The 16,539-nt window shown below is 46.5% G+C and overlaps 1 long non-coding RNA gene across 4 annotated transcripts in view; it reads right to left on the reverse strand.

The window, feature by feature from the left end:
* LOC103664474 overlaps positions 1 to 16,539 on the reverse strand; it is a 99,241-nt gene that overhangs the window by 30,529 nt on the left and 52,173 nt on the right. For 2 of the 4 annotated variants that reach the window (XR_005834817.1, XR_005834814.1), the window contains exons 1-2: positions 13,436 to 13,590; positions 10,775 to 10,918 (exon numbers count right to left, since the gene is read on the reverse strand). The exons of 1 other annotated variant lie outside the window; for it this stretch is intronic. This is a non-coding gene — a long non-coding RNA (uncharacterized LOC103664474). Of the gene's footprint in view, positions 1 to 10,774; positions 10,919 to 12,891; positions 12,960 to 13,435; positions 13,591 to 16,539 lie in introns of those variants that run through there. One more of the 4 variants, XR_005834816.1, reaches the window with a different exon arrangement.

The raw sequence follows: 16,539 nt of genomic DNA on the forward strand, positions 1-16,539 counted from the left end.
CCCCCCCCCCCCCCCCCCGACTTACCACCACCACCCGGGTCATTTTCCAATGTTCCAGCTTCCCCACCTGGACCTGGCCTTCAGAAGTTCACGCCCGCAGTCCTCAAGCTGTCGGCAGTGCCTTTCACTTCCCACTAGGGGGCGCTCGCAACACCTCCTTGTCGGCCCTGCAGGCACCGCTCCGAACCGCTGGACCGCGGGACCGCGGGACCGCAGGGCCGCATGACCTCCGCCACTGTGGGCTGAAAAGAACCTGCCAACCCCTGTGCAGAAGTTCTGGGATCTCCGACATCCTACTCAACTCCCTGCTCCCTTCTTTTTTCGCCTGCATAGCTGGCTGGCTGTTGGCCCCAGGGTGACACTGAAAATGCATAGAATTCAGTAATTAATTCGGGAGACTGATCTGGGAAAATACTGACCAGTGCAGACTACCTTCTTGAAGAGAGTTACACAGAAGTGTCCATGGAGCAACCCCTGGGCCAGATCTGGCCCCCAGATGTCTTCTGTTCAGCCTTCATGGTGTCTGAAAACCTGAATCGGGGGTCAGTTTTAAAATTGGAAGACTTCACGTAAAATCCAGATTTCTGTTTTTGCTTATAAAATGGGGTGAAAGGAGCCTATGTCATCACATGGTAACATCTCTCTGGGGCTGTGGAGTGGTCTCCACCTTTGGACTGGGCATACACCCCAGCTCACCACAGTCCTCACCAAGCCCTATTGCCTCACCTTGGGACCACCTGCCTGTCACCTGTCATGCCTGCGATGTCACCTGCCTCCCCCTTGGGCATCTGGATATGCCACCCAGACCAAAGGAAAGCCTAGATTAGTCAGATACCCTGAGAACAGGCCAGTTCCCATCAGTCACATTTTCTGGTCAACCACTATTTAAGAAAAACCCTTGAGGTTGCAAGGATTTCAGGGAATAGATTTTTTAAAAATTGTATAATATGTTGCCATGCCTCTGTATCATCATTACAACCACTGTGAAAACACAGAAGCAGATACTGGAGTTCAGGCCTGGGTGACCTTGAACAATCTTTCCATGCCTTAGTTTCCTTGCCTATAAAATGGGGATATTAATAGCCTCATAGAATACTTTGGGAAAGAGGGAGGCAACCCATGTCAAAGCATTTAGCCAGGCCCTGGCACATACTAAAAGTCAAATAAGTGTTAGCAATGGTTATTATTAATCATTACACAGGGCAGCTGAACCCAGGGAAAGATGAGGCCAGTGGTTCTCAAATTTGAGCGCACATCAAGGTCACCTGGAGGTCATGTTGCACACAGATGGCTGGGCCCTAACCGCACAGTTCAGTGGGTCTGGACTGGGACCTGAGAATGCGTTTTAGCAAGTTCACATGTGATCACTAATCTGCCGAGCGCACTTTGAAACTGCCCTTGTGCATAGTTAAAGGCAAACTTACTACAGGCAGAGTTTAAAATATGTGCCTACACATTGGCCTACCTCTCTTTGAAAGAGCCACGGTAAATATTAAAAGTATTAACATATATAAAGTGCTTTGAAAAGTGCCTAACAAATAACGTTCAATAAGAATGAACCATGAGAGACTATGGACTCTGGGAAACAAACTGAGGGCTTCAGAGGGGAGGGGGTGGAGGAATGGGATAGGCTGGTGATGGGTAGTAAGGAGGGCACGTATTGCATGGTGCACTGGGTGTTGTACGCAACTCATGAATCATCGAACTTTACATCGGAAACTGGGGATGTACTGTTTGGTGACTAACATAATATAATAAAAAAATATTACTAAAAAATCATTAGAAAAATTTAAAAAATAAGTAAGAATTATTAATAATTAAATAGAGAATTAGCAGGAAAATCTAAAACTAAAGAGAAGGACATAGGGAGAAGGGGACCCTGGGCATTTGGGCTAGGGTCCTCACAAGGGCATCCCTTTTAATCCCCTCAAAGCTTATGAAGGAACATGTAAGGAAAACAGTTCTTGGAAATGAAGGGCCATATACCAGGCCACCGGGTACGAGGTAGAGACCACCACCAAACCCAGGTCTGTCTGCCTCCATGGGGTCTGGGGTCTTCCCAGTCACCCACGCCACTCTGAGCTGTAGCGAATCCAAGTCTCAGTACTGATCCACAAGTGGCTCTGTCCTGAGTACCCTACAAAGGGCCTACGCATCCTGTAGTCCAAGGCTAGAACTCACAGGTACAGAGTAGGAAGGTCAGGCACACGGGTGCTAGGAGGTGGAGGAAAAGGAGGTACACAGAAGGAATGCAATTGGGCAGGGGAGCCATGCAACTGCAATTGGCCCTGGTTTGGGGCAGGCCACCCAAGGGAGGCATGCCTAGCCGTAATCCTGCCCTTCATCTCCCAGATTAGCGAAGGGCAGAGGTTCAAGTGGCAAATAGCCCCAAATCATCTCCAAATCCTATTGGACCTGGAATTTTAGATGAGACTGATTCTAGACCCCAAAAGGCTCAAGCCCATTTCCAGGATTGTAGGGCTGGGAAGTGCCCCAGTTTGTGCGGCCCCTTAGGCTAGGGCATGGCCAAGGATGGCTGCGCACAGGAGGCAAGGACAGCACGTAGGTGTCACACACTGTGCATGGAGCCCCCTGCAGTGCGCGATGCAGCAGGGATGGAAAGAGAAGGTGGCCGCCATTGTGGGGAGCTGACTCTCCATGGGGGCCGCACTCCAACTGGAGCTTCAAGACATCCAAGGACCCTGAATGTGAAGCTGATCTTCCAGAAAGTTATGAAAGCACATTTTTCAAGAGAAGTCCTTAGAGCATATTGTACTTAATGGCTTGTTAGCTTGATGAGAACTCTTAACTGTTGAGACAGATGATATGGGGACCTCCCTTCATAATTCTGCCTGGGCCCTGCATTTTCAGGGACAGACCTGCCCACCAGCACCTAGAACACTGCTGGTGGCACAGAAGATATCAGGGGAACAATGAGCTGTGAGGTTGGGGTTGGGGACAATGGTGGGGTTAGGGGCCAATGGCTATGAGACTTCTTACACCTGCTCGGTAGTGGGGCTGGATTCTTACTCAAGTGCTTGTGGCACAGGGATGGTAAGACTGTCCTCATGCTCAGCTATCAGAAGAAGCCAGATGATAGACTTTCCCAAGGCTCCAGAATGTCTCAGCATCACAAAGGAAAAGTTATGTGTCACAGCCCACCACTGAGCGAACATAGTTTTGCACTGGTTAAACCTAAGAGACTTCAGTGTGTGATGGAACTACTCCCCTGGGTCTGAGAGTTCTGGATGTCTTGGGAAAGGGCTCAGGAAGGACTCCAGGAAGCTGGATACCCGGGGGCACTTGGACGCAGGCACATGTGTCACATGGTGCTGAACTGGCATTCACACTGGATCCGAATTGCCAAGGATCAGGGAGCCCCCTGACAGATGCAACCGAGGCCACTTGCTGCTCGTATCTGACTGGATCCTCTTTCTTTTCCAGGATCCAGAAACAGCTGAGCCTAACCTTCTGCCCTCTACCCTCTGCCCTCTGCCAGGTTGCTTTATGGGCCCAGAGCTCTCATTGCTAACTGCATCCCCCTGGGCTCATTTTAAATCACTGAGTACAAAACTACTGATTTCTAAGAGGCTCCATTTCCCTCCCATATGCTCTGCAAAATGCTTGCTCCAGATATGACTACCTGTAAGGCATCTCTGTTTTTGTGTGGGCTTGCTGCTCTCACTCTTCCTGTGATATCCTGGAAATTACTCCAAATCTTCATTAGGCAAGGTCAAGGACACTGCTTCAAAGGGGAACAGTGAGATGGAGTATCCCTTTGCCCTTCCTTCCATCCTCCTTTCTGGAATACATAAGAGATAGCTGGGGCTCCAACAGCCTCCTTGGGCCATGAGGCAAACTAAGCATGAAAGCAAAGGCTGAGGCTGGTGAAGCAGAAATGGTGATGGAACCTGGCAACTCAAAGACCGTGAACAACCACACAGCCCTGGACTAACTACTTGTAGAGCTGTTTTAAATGAGAGAAAAGTCAGCATTATTTTGTATAAACTACTGCTCTTCTGGGCATGGTGCTTTCACAGCAGCTGAACTTAATCTTAACCGAGAGACCGTCTCTTCTGGCTGAGATGCCTCTTCCTCTCTCAGTCCACGTAAAACTGACATCCAGTGAACTGCCTCAGTTGGTGGGCCAGAATGTTCTGTTTCTTGAATTCTCATTCAACTTCAGGTGGTTTCTACAATTGTTTATAAGACAAAAGTGTATGCTGCCTGAGTGACTCTTGGATAAAAATGTCTTTCAGATGACCTCTCCCGGGTTCTCTTTGGTTCTCTTCCAGACAGTACTCAGGCTGGGCTGATCATCAGCCAATATAGAAATGCACACTTGTACTGGCTGATAAATTTTAAACACCACCATGCAGGTTGTAAACAGTTGTTTTGAGTCCCATTAGTGCGCTCCAGTCTATCCCTGGTTGCTCCCTTGTAACGCTCAGGTTCACATAACCCAGCAACTAGAGGCTTAACGCCCAGGGAGGTGAGGGTTTAAGACTTGGCTCTAACTCACCTGCCTAGTGTTTGCTCAGACTCGTGATGCCCACAAGGCACCTCTGCAAGTGAGTGTGTGTGGGAGGGGCCACACACTCCTCCATATACCATCCTGGCATGGGAAGGGAGGGGCCCTGGCCTGGGTACTGGCTCGGACCTGCTAGCATCCAGAGCCATGTTCCTTCCCAGCCAGTTGCTGGTGGTCTGCTGACTCTGATACTCCCACCAGGGACTGGTGAACTCCTGGCTGAGAAATATCCCAGAAGGTACTGGCCATCCCCCACACTGATTTGGTCCCCTAGACACCCAGTGGATGCAGACCCCAGAGACTCTCACTCTGTACCCCACTGGGCCCACTAATCTGGTGGACCACCACCTCCAGTGCTTGGCCCTCCGTATCCATGCCACGTAGGCACAGGGCATGGCCACCAGATCACCCCCAGTGGCGCCCCTGCTACTCCAGACTGCACAGCCCAATATATGGGACTCACCCCAGGTTGCTTTGGAGCCACCCCTCCAAGCTCCAGGCCCCATCCTTGCTTCTAGGGTTCCTCTATAGACTCTTCCTCCCATCTCCTCCTGGGTGTGAGCCAATAAACCCCTCAATCCCTGTCACTTGCTCATGTTGAGATTTTGCCCATTTCTTTGTGTTACCCCTTCGTTTGGGCCAGTGGTTCTCACAGGGGGGATCGTTGGGAACATTTTTGGAAATCCGTGCAGCATTTTTAGGTGTTCCAATGATTGTCAGGGAGCCAGGGGCACTTAGCGGGGTTTAATTTTTTCCAATATTTACTGTACACTGACTGAACTATGGCATGCACGTGGAAGACCACACCTACCCAAGCGTCCACTCAATGCATGTGCACAAAGTGAGCACATCCATGGAACCAGCAGCCAGATCCACATCAGAACGGATCAGAACCCTCAAAGCTCCTTTGGAACCCCTGCAGCCACAGAAAACCACCACCCTGACTTCTAACACTAGGAATCTGCCCTCCCCCACCTTTATTTGAACTTCCTGGGAATGGCTGCATGCCATTTGCCGTGTGTACTCTTTTGTGTCTGGTGTCTTCCACTCGCCATCATGCTTGCGAGATGCCTCCATGTGGCTGCATATAGGTCTTGATGGGCACATGGGCTGTTTCCAGTTTGGGGCTCTTAGGAATAGTGCTGCTTCGGACATTCTTGCACACATGTCTTGATTCATTGGTGTACCCATTTATGCTGGGCAGACACCTAAGAGTGAATAGCTGGATCATGGGACAGGCATTTCATGGCCTTGGTACCTATTGCCAAAGAGTTTCCCAAAACTGGTGTGGCAGTTGACATTCCCACACACAGTAGGAGAGTTCCCTGTTGCCCACTTATTTGCCAACACTTACATTGTCTGTCTCATGGTGGCCATTCTGGAGGGCGTACTGTGCTATCGCACCGCGGTCACTGGCCATTTGGATAGCCTTTTCTGTGAACTGTTGGCTCAACTCTTCCGCCTCACTTTCTGTAGGGCTGTTTGCCTTTGCTTTTATTAATCTGTAGTTCCTTATACATTCTGTATGTGACTTCTCCCATGAATAGGTGATTACAAGTATCTCTCTCATTCTTGTCTTTCCGTGTTCCTCAAAGTGTCCTTTGATGAGACCGAATCTCAAGACAGTAAAATTCATCACCTCTTCCTTCAGGGTGAATAATTTTTGCTCCCAAGTAATCTTTGCCTACCCCTTTGTTTCCTTATAGAGTTTTCTAGTTTCACCTTTCATATTTTGATTTCTAATCCCACACACCTTTTGAATGATCCATCAGACATCCGTGTAGCTGAAAAACCTGTTTATAATGATCTGACTGGGAACCCAGCTCAGCTTTACACATAAACACAAAATGTGTGGGTTTTTTTTTTACACAGTTTAATATACACTGAGTTTCCCAGAATATAACTCCTGTGTAAATTTAGAGAAGATTTTATTTTGTTTTATTTGGAACGTTACCAAGATTTGAATCATCATTTCAGAAAAAAATCTGTCCCTGACAGCAACGCTGCTCGAGGTACATGAGTAACCCATATAACCCACCTGTGTCTGTCTACATTTCTAGATGATTCTATGTTTTAAGCAGACATATATACTTAGTTGACTCTTAATTCGGGCTATTAACTATGAAAGAAGTTTCAACGATCTTCATTTGATTCTTGTTTACCTCTCTTAAATCTAAACTTACACATTATTGGAGCACATATCTGACCACTTCAAATACATCCCCGAGTGTGGCCCTGCCCGTGTGGCTAAGCACTGATGATGCCCATGTTCTTTTATCATAAATTACCTTTTTTCCTCTTTACTATTCTAGGGCATCATATGAATTTGGGGGAAGGAATTATGTGTTCAGGTACATTTCATTTCATTTCAGGATGGTCAAGGGGATTGACAAAGTATTTCCCATAAGAAGGAGCCACTGGGTCTGGAAGGGTAAGAGCCAGTGTGATGGGCTCTGCCCAGCGGGCCTCACATTTCAAACCAAACAGGCACACTGAAGTGTTCTCCTAACACACAGGAGCCGTTTTTTCCTAAACTGGAATTCCTCTTAGACCAACCGATTTTTAGGTAACAGTAATGTTTTTCTTCTCACGTTTGTGAAATAGAAGGTCCCACACCAACCCCAGAAGAAAAGATGTGGGAGTGGCCTACAGCTCAAAGCCACCTCACCTCCTTCCACCATACACCTGCTTGAGATCACAGACAGGCCTGCTCTGCTTCTTCACTGGGTTTAGTTCCACAGGTAGAGAGGTCTGAGTTCAAGTCCCAGCTCTGCCCCAAATGAGCTGTGTGGCTCTGGCAGTGTGTTAATCCTCCCTGAGCCCACAGCAGACTTTCACAAAATGAGTAAGAGAAATCTTACTCGGTATATTCATGAAAGCAAAAGGTAGGAGCTGCTAATGTGTACTGAGTGCTTCCTGTAAGCCCACTTCAGTGCTAAATGCCTCATGAAGACAACCTTCTACTCCCCCAATCCTGCCACAAGGATGAGGACCACTGTTATCTCCATTTTACTGAGGAGGAAAGAGGAGGCACAGAGAGGGTAAGGAGGTTGTCCTCGGTCACACAGTTGGAAAATGGCAACGCTGAGAGTCAAACTCAGGCAGTCTGACTGGTTCTCATTAAATGATAACTTGTGTTCGACACAAAGAAGACGCTCAAAAAACGGCAGCTCTTGGCCCACTGGTTGTATAGTTCTACACTTGAACTCACCATTACCTTCTTTCTTCCCACTCCCAAAAGAACTGCCTACCTGCCTTTGGTTTAACTCCATTTAATACATGTCACAGCGGCTTCTAAATAAATTGATTTCCAGTAGGCCAGCCGCCTCAGTTTGGCAGCGTTTGTCAATAGAACGCTAAGAAAAGTGAGGTTAATCTACCTGCAAATGATACAAGGAACTCTGTGTTTGCACTGGAATTCATGCTATTTACCTAAAAAAATCCAATCCCATAAGCAACAAAAAGCACACTATGTCAAAAATATTTCCAAGCCTCAGGCCACTTCTACCTGCAAATACTTGACTCAAGGAAGCACCCCAGCCCCTGGGTGCTGGTTGTAACAGGATTTGACCTGTGTGCCTCCAGAGCCTTCAGAATGTGCTCTGACACAGACCGGGGTCGGGTATTGGTAAGTAATGTGGCTTCCAGCACAAAATAGACTCCACTTCCCAGCAGGTGTGGCTGCCGCACTCTTCCGTTTCTGAAAATGGTTTTGTGAGCTTGGAGAATTTTAGGGGGCCCTCCTGTAGGGCCAAGTCACGGCAGCTGACCAGCCCCATGAAGTTGTGCATCATCAACACAAAGCAGGACCTGGGACTTTAGAGCCAAGTTTTAGGGTAAGTCTCTGCTTAGGTCTCTCTGGGCTTTTTGCTTCCTTGCCCATCAAAGGAGGAGGTTTGACGAAGAGAATCCTGAAAGCTTCCCCAGGCCTAGAGCTGAGGATTCAACACGTGCCACAATTTTAGATCAGGTGCTCCTGGATCATGTTATGAACGAATCAGGACTCATTTCCTTTCCTGCTGTGTGACTTAGGCCCATCACTGTACCTCTCTGAGCCTCAGTGTCCTCCTTAAGTAAAATCAAGAATAAATAATATTGATCTCACTGGGTTGTTCCAGAGATCACATTTGAAAAGCCTAAACCTAAAATAGATGTTCAATAAATGTGAGTTTCTCGCCCCCACAAAAACAAGGGCCGACACTCTCTTATTACCACGTCCCCTGCTCAAGGCACCAGACTTCCCTGTACAGTCAATCCACTTCACCCGTGCTGCCCCACCCCCAAACCCTCCTGTCTTTCCCCAGAATCTAGACTCTCAACTCTTCTGCTCAAACTACATCTACTCCGAGACCAACCACCACCACGGAAACTACCTGATATATTAATACATTTACTCCAGTCACCTTCCTGAAACATCTGCATTAAGAATTCTAATGTTAGAATTCCAGCGCATAGAACAGAGAGGAATGGGGAATTTAAATATGGCAACATTTGATGAAAACTTTCATTCCTTGATGATGCTAGGAAAAGAAGCAGCTGGAATGGTCTCTCTTTCAGTGTAGGTTATGTGTGTGAGTAGTGGGCCCTCCACGTGACTTATGGGGTTCCGTGATCTGTCTCTGTTTCCTCTTGGCAAAATAACCCACTTCCGTAGATCTATCTCAGGAGTTTTACCAGCAGGGAAAGGCTTGGAGATGGGCTTCTTGTTTGCCTTCTCCAGTCAGCCACCCCAAATTCTTGGAAGTGGGTGGAGCATAAATGAAAAGTTGGTAAATAAAATTCTTTCTTTGGTCTAGTATGGACAGGCCTTGGTCTCTGCAGGCTACTTCATGGCTCCCAAACTGTAATTATTGGTTGCTTTTTAAAGTGTCCCTCTGAACTGAGAGGCTTTAGTTGTTCTAAATTCATTTGGGATCCTTCTGGACCCAGGAATTAAAGGTGACTCTTCATTCCTGTAAGTCGGAGACTGTCTCGTCTAAGGAAACATTCCAGGCTGCAGGCATGTTGTGTGGTGAGATGGGCCAAATTAAAGCTATATCCCAGCATCCTCCAAGTGGGAGTTCAGCTGGCCTCGGGAAGCAAGAAGCTTCTGAACTCCAGCCAGGAGGACCCTTCCCTCCTGTAGCCCTCATCGCTGGGGTCCTGGAGTAATGGAAAGTAAGTAGAGACTATTGGGCCAGAAGAATCGTAGATGGTTTTACTGGCCAGAGAGTCTCCTTAACATCATGGGGTTTAAGTAAAGCCCTGGACCATTCCTGGCTTCTGATAGAGAGAGAGGCCATTCCTGAAGGTCCTATAAACTCTACTATAGCCCAGGAGACTACCAAGCTCCCTTCCACCAATCCCACCTCCCGCCCAACACAGCACCTTATGGTGGACTGAGGATGGGGTGGGGGTCTTTTGCCTTTTAATATCAGTGGTGACAATACCAGATGACCTGGATTGAACACTTTCTATGCATTGCTTCATTCCAACCTCCAATGACCCTATGAAGTAGTCCCGCTCCCATCCCCATTTTACAGAAGAGAGGATTGAGGACAAGAGGGCAAATAAGTTCCTCGGGGTTAGTGTGTGACAGAGATTCAAACCCAGCTCCGACTGGCCCCACAGGGAATCTGAATCTGTTGCCTGCCTTTCCTGAGCCTTCACTACTCCATACAGACCTCATCAGAATCCTGCTGCCCATGTCAAACTCCGAAGATCGGAATGCATACTCCGGGGCGGGGGGCAGGACGCAGGGAGCACAGCGGTTGGGAGGACAAGCTCAGGGGCCAGACGGCTCAGGTCTGAATCCAGCTCCAACGTTTACTCATAGTGTGGCCATGGGCAAGTTACTTAACCTTTCTGTGCCTTTGCTCCCCCATCCACCCACAAAGAGAATAATCCCTCAGCAGGCTGCAGCTGAGATGGGACAAACAAACGATATGAGTAAAGCACACAGATGGTGCTTGGCACACTAGGAGAGCTCTGTAAGCCCTGGGCATTTTTGTCCCTTCTACCACCTCTCCACGCCTGCTCAGCATCTTGGCCTTGACATCGAACAAGCCGCTCAAATTTGGCATAGCCAAAGCTGAACTCCTGACCTTCCCTCCTAGGGCTGCTCTCCCCCCACTCTTGCTCACCCTAACACCTGGCAACTTTGTCCTTCCGGAAGCTGAAGTCAAAAATTTCGGAGTCATCCTGGGCTCCTCTCTTCCCCGTGCACCCCACATTTAACTCACCTGCAAATCCTCTGAGCTTTACCTTTAAAACATGTCCAGCAGCTAGTCCAACACCATCACCTCTCCGGCTACCTGGTCCAGTCAACACTGTCCTTCCCCTACGTGCATCCAGTGGCCTCCTCACTGGGCCTCTGCTTCTGCTCTTGCCTGTGATTGTCTTCTCCTGCTGTAGCCAGAACAACCCAGGATGCAACAGGTAACTCTAATCCAGACTCCCTCCACTTCCACCTCCCCCAGAGAAAATGCTAATGCCTAATCACGGGCCCACCGAGCCAGTCCCCCACCACACTGCTCCCCACTCTTCCTCTCCAGCCTCACTGGCCTCCTGCTTTCCCTCCTAGAGCCCTTGGCCCTATTGTTCTCCTTCCTGAAACCCCCCCACCCCTTGCCTGCATGCCTTATTCTTTCACTCCTCTGGTCTCTGCTCACACACCACCTCATCAAAGCAGGTTTTCCTGGCCATCCCAAATAAAACAAGTCCCCAAGTTGCCTTTTGACTGCATGTGTCATGAAACAATAAACCACCAAACCTCCCTCACCTCCACCCCGTTCTCCTTATTTCCTCTCAGTATCAGCTCTGGAATAAGCTATCCTCAGATCAGGTGCAGGAGAGGTAGAAAGAAGGGGCAAAGTGCTCAAGGAAAGCATCTGATGGAAATATGATTCCTTTGGTTCATAGGAAGATCCTATTATATAAATAAATATATTCCATGGTTTTTTGCTGGATAGCACATGATGGGTCCAAAATGCTGTTCTGGACCAAGTAATGCTGAGGGAGGCATTCCAGAACACATTTGAGACAGACACCACCCCTCTTCCCAAGTAACACCCAAAATAAGGTGGCAAGTGCAAACTAGGGCCTTGTGAGTAAAGAGGTCAGGTTGAATGTGGCATCGGACTGCAGTCCCTAACGAAACCTCACTAAAACGATCATGATGGGATTTTTTTAAAGACATGAAAGTACAAGGGAAAATGAGAGAGGTAAAAATAACAAAACTTTGGGATCCAGAAAGTCTGTGGATAAGAATTATTTGACTAAGCAGCCCTGACAGAGCTGAATTCCAAGCTCATAGCAAGATAATTCATGAGCCACAAGGATTATACAAGGGAATGCTCAGAAAAACTCAGGAATCTATGACACACAGTACTTCTGGAACTGAGAGCAAAGCTATGGGAGGGAAGGGGTAAAATAATAGGGGCTGGTTGAAATCTGTTTAGTAGTAGTTAGATGCCTGGACATCCTCCCTCACTCCACACTGCTGGGCCCCTTCCCCACTCTGGCAGAAAACTGGCCATTTGCTTTCCAAGAAGAATAAAATATAGGGACTCTGGACTACGTGACATCAGACCCAGTTGATGGGTCTGACACCTGGGGTATCTATTATAAATAGAGTGATTCAGTAACTATGAACATGACCCTCTCCCACCCTGCTTCTCCTATTGAGCTTCCAAAATGCTGGAATCCAGGCTTTTGTTCTCTGGAAAGGAGTTTGGAAGAAACCTCTCAACTATGTCTAACAAACTCAGGTGGAAAGACTTGAAGATATTGACACAGGGCCTTTCCAAAAATTGGCACAGCATAGCACTCCACAATAAAGTTCACAGTCAAGAAACTCCACTCATTCAGACAATCATAGATGAAAAGACATCTGAGGAAAGCCTCTATGAGACAAGTCAGAAAACAAGTAAAAACAACTTGGAAAAAACAGAAATTTTGCAAGGAGAAGAAAATGTCCCAAAACTCATTGATCACCTTGCAAGATAAGACATCGCATCAATGAAAGAAGAACAGAAAGCTATAGAAAAAAAATTTACAGAACAAAAAATATATCTTGAAAATTAAAAATGTGAAAATAGAAGTAAAAAGCTTTGTACAAGATTGGAAAATAAAATTGAGAAAAGTCTCAGAAAGGAAATCAGAAAGACAAATAGAAAACAGGGAAGAATAGAAAAAATAATTAGAAGACCCGTCCAAGAAGTCTTACATGCAAAGAAGGAGAGTACCACAAAGAAAGAACAGTGAAAACTGAGGAGATACTGATCAACAAAATAATAAAAGAATATTTTTCAAACTTAAAGAACAAAAATCTCCAGATTGGAAGGGGACTTCAAGTTCTCAGCATCATGGAAAAAACATACCCACACCAAGGTACGTCGTTATGAAATTTCCGAACATTCTCAGAATAAAGAAAACATCCTCCAAGCTTCTGAAGGGTAGAACAAACAGGCCCACATGCAACAGATCAGAAATTAGAATAAATTAAGAATTCTTAACAGCATACAGGGAGAAAAACAAACAAAAGACAATGGGGCAGTGACTTAAAAATTCCAAAAGAAAATTATTTCCAACCTAGAATTCTATATCTAGCCCAATTATCACTCATATGTAAGAATAGAATAAAAATAATTCTGATATGCAAATTCTCAAAAAATGTAACTGCTGCATGCTTTTCTCCAGGAGGCCACTGGTATATTCTACCAAATGAAGGAGTAAACTATGAAAAAACAAAAGACATGCTTATGTATTAGCTCCCTAGGGCTGCCATAGCAATGCACCACAAACTGAGTGGTCTAAAACAACAGAAATCTATTGTCTCACAGTCCTAGAGGCTAGAAATCCAAAATCTTGGTGTCAACAGGGCCATACTTTCTTCAAAACCTGGAGGAGAACACTCTTCCTTACCTTCTCCAGCTTCTGGTGAGCCCATGCTTTCTTTGGCTTCCGGTAGCAGAACTCCAATCTCTGCCTCCATCTCCATATGGCAGTCTTCCCTCTGTGCATGTCTGTCTCTGTATCTCTTCTTCTCTTTCTATAAGGACATATAGGGTTCTATAGAGTTAAGGCCCCTCCCTGCTCCAATATGACCTCATCTTAACTAATTACATCTACACTCAGGCTATTTCCAAATAATGTTAACATTCTAAGGTTCTGGGAAACACATAAATTTATGTAGGGGGATGACAATATTTAATCCAGTGCAGCATACAGAAACAGGTGATAATGTGGATGATGGCAAAAGACTAGCTCAGGCTGACAACTCTATACTAGAGTACAGGGCCACCAGCCCACACTGGGCAGGTTAGATGTCATTAGATTTTTTCAGGGAGGTGAAATTGAGATTTAGGGGTTCAATTAATGATAAATACATAGAAAATTGAACAAATAAACAACAGTGACAATAAAAAGGCAATTGTTAATTCCAGGAAAAACAAAAGATGAGTTCATAATCACAGCTCTGTAAGGCATATATAAACATGTATAAGAAACAATGATTGTTTATCAAGCCAAAATTACAATATAAATATATGGGAAGGGCGGGGGTGGGAAGTGGTGGAAGTGAAAGGAGGAAAGCGTGATAAGTCCTTATGTTCCACCATTAACAGATAAATTAATGGATGAGGCCAAAAACTGAAAAAGCCAGAATTAGCAGTTCAAGTATATACAGAAATACGGAGTAGATATTAAAAGAGTTGAAAACGGTATCCCTGGAGAAGAGGAAATGGGATGGGAGGAGAACTAAGGATGTTGTTTGTCTTGACAAACCTTGTAGAACTAGTTGAACTGTGTCTATGTATAACCTCAACTAGGAAAAAAAAACACAACATGAGAGAAAGGCACAAACTGGCCCAATCATCAACAGCCTGGTGCGTTGCACACAATACCCTAAGTATATTTTATAGTTGACATATTTTATGATGAAACTCTAGAGTTAGCTTAACACAGTGGTTCTCAACCAAGGGCAGTTTTGCCCTCCTCAGGCCCCATCCCAGGGGACATTTGATAAGGTCTGGATGTATCTTTGATTGTCACAACTCAGGGGAGGGGGAGCTCCTGGCATCTAGTAGGTAAAGACCAGGGAAGCTGCTGGACTTCCTGCAATGTACAGAGTGCAGAATGACAACAACAAAGGATTTGTTCAACAACTTAACAAGAATTATGTGGCCCAAAATGTCACTAGCGCCAAGGCTAAGAAACCCTTGCTCAACAGATGAATAGAAGGAGAAAGTGCTGTGAGGAAACCAGGTTTGGTTTCTTTAGACTCACACACCACTTCCAACATCAGGTGTGTGGGGTCTGTCCCACACCGACCAGTTCTCCAGTTCTAGGTAGACACCAAGCTGTCCTACAGTTCAATTCACTTCTGACACTATCTACCTGCACTTAGTGTCAGATCCCACAGGTTAAGTGCTCAGTCCCACGAGACTGCCCCCTGACTTCAGATGCCAATCACAAATCCCAGGCTTCCTATACTTCTGATCGACTGGCTATAAGTCAGGGGATCCCACAACCCCTTCCTCAGGTTCAATGATTTGCTAAAATGGTTCACAAAACTCAAGAAGGCACTTTATGTTTATCAATTTATTATAAGAACTACAACAGCCAGGGGTGCCTGGGTGACTCAGTCGGTTAAGCATCTGCCTTCAGCTCAGGTCATGATCCCAGGGTCCTGGGATTGAGCCCCATGTTGGGCTCCCTGCTCAGCGGGGAGTCTGCTTCTCCCTCTTCCTATGCCCCTTCCCCTCACTTGTTCTCTCTCTCTGTCTCACAAATAAATAAAATCTCTCTCTCTCTCTCTCTCTCTCTCTCTCTCTCTCTCTCTCTATATATATATATATTTTTTTTTTTTTAATACAACGGCCAGAGAAAGCGATGCAGAGGGCAAGGTTGGGGGAGGGTATGTGGTGCTTCCATGATTCCATAACCTCTCCAGGTACACCAGCCTCCTGACACCTCCACATGTTCACCATCCTAGAAGCTCTCTGAACCCTGTCCTCTTAGGTTTCTATGGAGGCTTCGTTATGTAGGCATGACTGATTAAATCACTAGCCATTGGTGACTAGCCCAATCTCTAGTTCCTCTCCCCTTCCAGGAAGCCAGGGGCATGGGGCTGAAAGTGCCAACCCTCTAATCCTATGACTGGTTTCCCCCATCCTTAGGGGCTTTCCAAAAGTCACCACGTTAACATAAACCTAGGTGTGGTAGAAAGGGGTGCATTGTGAATAAAAATTGATACTCTCTTCATCTTTATGTCTCTTTTCACTTAGGAAATTCCAAGGGTTTTGGGGAGCTCTGTGCCAGCAACAGGGAGGAAGCCCCCATATCGATTTCTCATTATAAATCACAGGAAGTTGTTGAGATCCTCTAGGTAAGAAATCACAAAGGGCTGAATTAAGAGACTTCTACGGTAGACGGCACAAAACCGAAACTGGACGCAGGTGGTGACAATGGGGACAAGGGGGCTTTTCCCACTGCCGCCTTGTGAGGATGCTCGAGCAACCTGTGGAGAGGTCCATGTAGGGAAGGGCTGAGTCCTTCTGCCAACAGCCAGTGACTGAGCTGAATCAGAAGAGGGCCCCACAGCCCCAGGCAAGCCTTTGGGTCCCTGAAACCTGGGCCCACAGCTGCCTGCAGTCTCACAGTCTCATATGACACACTGAATTAGAACCACCCAGATGCTCCAGTCCCTGCTGCGGAAACTGTGAGATAATGCACGCTCCTTGTTCCAAGTCACTCCATTTTGGTATCATTTGTTACACGGCAATGGATAACTAATACAAACGGGCAGTGAGAAAAAGATGAAAACAGTAATGACGAAGCAAAACCAAAGGATACACAAAAGGCCAGATGGTGGTGGGGAGGGCAGGACCAAGGTAAAAAATTCAAGAAATGGCCACTGAGTCCGAGTACTTCTATTAGCAAGCGGACCATGTTACATATTTCCAAAACCATTTGGCCTGAGGATGAAAGCCGAGAAGCGAGTTGTATTAGACAAGATGCATTGAAGA

The sequence above is a fragment of the Ursus maritimus genome, unplaced genomic scaffold (assembly GCF_017311325.1).
Source record: "Ursus maritimus isolate PB19 unplaced genomic scaffold, ASM1731132v1 scaffold_15, whole genome shotgun sequence".
Lineage (NCBI taxonomy): Eukaryota > Metazoa > Chordata > Mammalia > Carnivora > Ursidae > Ursus > Ursus maritimus.